Genomic DNA, 4,888 nt, shown 5'->3' with positions numbered 1-4,888 from the left:
ATCAGATATAACTAATATCTATAAATAAAAGAAGAGCTTCTAATACAATTTCCAGGTTTGATGGTTCAGGGTATCTGGATAACTGTACCAAAACAGATTAAGAAAGAAGTGCTTGGTTTTTTTAGATCTAGGTTTGCTGAAGACATGCAGAATCGGCCGAGATTACAATGTTATGATTTGAAGCATTTGTCTTCTGTTGATGCGGACTTTTTAGTTTCAAGTTTTTCGGAGGAAGAAATAAAGCGAGCGGTATTTTCATGTGGGGATGATAAGGCACCTGGACCTGACGGTTTCAATTTCAAATTTATTAAGCGTTATTGGAACATGTTTGCGCGGGATTTTGGGAATTTGGTGGAGTATTTTTCCGAAAACGGTATTATTAATAAAGGAGTTGGATCGTCGTTTATTACTCTGATTCCAAAAGTGAAGGTTCCTTCGGGTTTGGGAGATTACAGACCGATTAATCTGATTGGGGTTATAAGTAAGGTGATCTCAAAGTTATTGGCGAATAGATTGCGGATGGTTATCAATGGTTTGATATCGGATTCTCAGTCAGCTTTCATCAGCGGAAGATATATTTTAGATGGCCCATTAATTATAAATGAAATATTATCTTGGTCTCGTGTGATGGAGAAGAGTTTATTACTCTTCAAAATTGATTTTGAAAAGGCATATGATAATGTTCACCGGGAGTTTTTGATTTGTGTTATGCGTCAAATGGGTTTCCCGGAAAATGGTGCACTTGGATTTATGGAATTTTATCTTCTGCTAGGTCGTCGGTCTTAGTAAATGGTTCTCCCACATTTGAGTTTGAGTGTATAAAAGGAATTCGACAAGGTGATCCTCTATCCCCATTTTTGTTCGTGTTAGTAATGGAAGCTCTTTCAAGCTTGTTTCGTAAAGCTAGAGATATTGGTGTTTTTGAAGGAATTCATCTTCCTAACGGGGGTCCGATCTTAACTCACCTATTGTATGCGGATGATGTTATGGTGATGGGAAAGTGGAATGATAATAATTTCAAAAGTGTGATGAGGATTCTACGGGTTTTCTTTTTATGTTCTGGCCTCAAAATCAACATTGAGAAATCATCTATTTTTTGTAGTGGTATTAGTCATGAGATGGTCAAGGAGCAGGCGAGCTTGATGAATTGTAAATTTGGAGTTATTCCGTTTACATATTTGGGTGTGAAGGTGGGGGCTAATATGAACAGTATTGCCAATTGGGAGCCGGTGAAACAAGTATTTCAATCTCGGTTATCTAAATGGAAATCGCAGGTCTTGTCTATTGGGGGGGGGGGGTCACTTTAATCAAGTCGGTATTGAAAAGCTTGCCAACGCATTATTTTTCTATTTATAAGGCGCCGGTGACGGTTATTAACGAGTTGGAGGCTTTAATAAAAAAGTTTCTATGGGGTGGGATTTTAGATGTACGGAAGATACATTGGGTTGCTTGGGATAAGGCCACGTGTACAAAGAAGAATGGAGGCTTGGGTTTGAAGAGATTGAATATAAGTAATAGTGCGTTATTACTTAAGTGGGTGTGGAGATATAGAGTGGAGGCAGGCGCGTCGTGGAGGAAAATTATTGACTCTATTCATTACAAAAAGAGGAAATGGGGGGTGACGCCTCTTAATAATCGTTTAACAGGAACGTGGAAAAACTTAGTGAGGCATGGGAATATTACTAAGGTTGAAGGCCGAAGTATGAACGATTTGATGAAAGGTAAGTTAGGAGATGGGAGAAGCATTCGGTTTTGGATCGATGTTTGGATAGGCGAGAAAGCGCTTAAAGATAGATTCCCTAGTTTATTTAAAATAGAAAAGAACAAGTTGGTCATGGTCGCTGAGCAATGTGATGCGCTAGATAATGGGTCAAGTTTTTGGAACAAAGTTAGTGTTTCTAGGAGTGCTAATGTGCGGGTTGAGAAGGTCTCATGTCTGGATATTATTGGCAATATTTCTCTTTCAGATGCTCCGAATTCTTGGAATTGGTTAGTGGATGAGGCGGGGGTGTTTTCAGTGAAGTCAGCTAAGCATTGGATTCAGAAGGAAGATCAACATAGGCCGGCGTTTGTTTTGGAGTGGTGTAAATGGGTTCCGAATAAGGTAAACATTTTTGTTTGGCGAGCTGAGATGGATAGAATTGCTACATCTTTAGCCTTAGAAAGAAGAAATATTCATGTACCAAGAAAAAATTGTGTTTTTTTGTGATCATATTGTGGAAACGGCAGAACATTTGTTTTCGGGATGTGTATTTGCAACCGGAATTTGGGCGGCGATAACTTCTTGGTGTGGTATACCAAACATCTTCGTGTTTTCGGTGCGAGATATTGTAACCATGCATCAATTAGTGGGGCTGAAAGGAGTTAAGATGATAGCATTTCAGGGGATCATGTTCATCTCGTTGTGGAATATTTGGAAAGCTAGAAATGATCGCATATTTTCGGATAAAAAGTTGAAGGTTACGGAAGTGGTGGCAGGGATAAAAATTCTGAGCTTTCTTTGGTTTAGATGCAGATATAAAAAAGGTTGTGTAGATTGGAATTCATGGTGTAAATTCGACGTGATGTAATAATTTTTGCTTTGCCTTGGCTCTTTCTCCTTCTTAGAGCTTGAGTTGTTGGTCGTTTGTTTATAAAAGTTATCTTTCAAAAAAAATATATAATTAATATCTCATGTTTATTCTTTTCTTCATTTGATATCGGTTATTACTTTCTACATTTATTAAATGTTTTTTTTTGTTTTTGTTTTTGTGTTTATTTGAGTTGTACACCATACAATTCGATTCTTATTATATCTCAGATTTTTCTTTTCTTACCTTTGGCTTTAGAAACTTTTCATTTTATTCCCTAAGTATTAATAACTTTTACTTCTCTACCCTTTAAAGTATTTAATACAATATAACCCTTATGGTGTTTTTTGAGTTTTAATAAACCCTGTACTTTACAAGTTTATATGATTTATGTTTTAATTCAAATTATGTGAGTTAACATGTTGTAACAAATGTGAGTGGTTTAACGTATCTATATGTCTATTTTATGGGCAGCTTAAAGGCCCGTTGCAGCACATATCGTTATTATTTTGTGATTTTTTTAATATAATATCTGTGGCGATATCTTTTAAATCATAAATACCTATATCGGTATCATCAAACCTGTATCGTTGTTTGGTTTAATGGTTTTCGATTAGAAGCTATTATTTAGTTTCAGTCATGCCTCTTTTTAGCATCATCAAACTGCATTGAATTGAGTGGGTGAGGGTTTGAGTCTCATGGTCGGCAAACACATGTATTTAGGAGTAAATTTAGAGAGTTTGTGAATTGTCTTATATAACAAAGAAAACTGCTTCAACCGCAATAAAACCGAACATAACCACATAACTGAATTTATTTATAATGTTTGTCATTGGATTTATAGCTTAAACTCGTTATTTTGGTCATAAGTTTTAAACCCAAATTCATAATTTTGGGCCAACTTTATTCAAATTCAAACGGTTAAAGCTCAAATGTAAATTCATAAAAACATAACTGAACCCATACATAAAACGCAAAACTAAAAACCCAATGATTTCCTAAAGAAGAAGAATCATCATCAATGTTTTGATTCTATATATTTGAACCAACGAACCCACCCATCAAACAACTACCATAGGAAACTTGGTTTTTAGTACAAAGATCTAGTTGCGCTTATTTATATGCACTCTAAGTTCAATATATTGGCAACTCTGCCATTGAGTTTTGATTCTAAAGAGTCATACAACGAGCGAGCACGATTAACGAATTGACGTATTTGAATGGTTTAGAGTACTTTAGACGCCTTAACGTGAATATAGCTATTTAGAAAATTAATTACTTTTATATATTTATCATCAAATTATATTAATTGTTATTAATGGGAATATGCCACAAAATAGTAACCAAGTTTCAAAATGTTTCAATTAGGTCCCTCATGCAATTTTTTTCTTAATGGGGTACCTTCAAATCAAGCCTCGTCATATTTTTTGTGCGTCAAGAAAACAATAAAGATAAGATGTGAGAGTCAGGATTTGCAATATATGTAGTTATAGTTAAAAAATTAAACGAAACATTAATTATATTAAAATTTAAAATAAAAATAAAATCCAAATCACCACTCCACATCAATACTAAAAAAATATAAAAAAAACTTATTCATTGAAACCAAAACAAAACATGCTAAAAATACATATTAAAATATTTAATTTAATAAAATATGAAAGTTGAGTGAGAAGATAGAAATACTTTTAAAACTTGAGTGGCATAATTAAAAATTTTTAAAATATGATTACTATTCTATAAAGTTACCATTTCTTATTAATCCATAGAGATAATAACTATAAGGTCATGCGTAGTGGATGAGCTACAAAATGGGACGACTTGTGACATGTGATGCCTAGTTAGTAAAGGATAAGTTTTTGTTTTAGGGGTGTACTGGTGTTGTAGCCCCTCTTTTGTAAGGTCATCTTTTTTTATTATTTTCTTTTTATAATTAAATTAAACAAATAAAAACCCACATAAATTAATTAAATAAATAAAAATACATTAAAATTAAAAAAGATATACAAAAAAAAATACATAACAAAAAAAACATAAAACTAATATTCACAATATTCGCGCATTTTTTGAACTCGTCATTCTTTCAATAATGCGGTCTCTTCGTCTAACCTGACTGCGATGAGGAAGTCGTAGTCTTTACCAATTTGCCGCAATTCTAACATAGCAAAAGAAGGGAATGGTTGGTTCGGGTTGTTTTTAGGATTCATTTTTGTATGTTTATTTTTAAAAAACATAAAACTAATATTCACAATATTCGCGCATTTTTTGAACTCGTCATTCTTTCAATAATGCGGTCTCTTCGTCTAACCTGACTGCGA

This window comes from Bidens hawaiensis, unplaced genomic scaffold (assembly GCF_021521415.1).
Source record: "Bidens hawaiensis isolate Kalapana, Puna unplaced genomic scaffold, B.hawaiensis_p1.1 tig00006907_1, whole genome shotgun sequence".
Classification (NCBI taxonomy): Eukaryota; Viridiplantae; Streptophyta; class Magnoliopsida; order Asterales; family Asteraceae; genus Bidens; species Bidens hawaiensis.
This window is presented reverse-complemented; position numbering follows the sequence as displayed.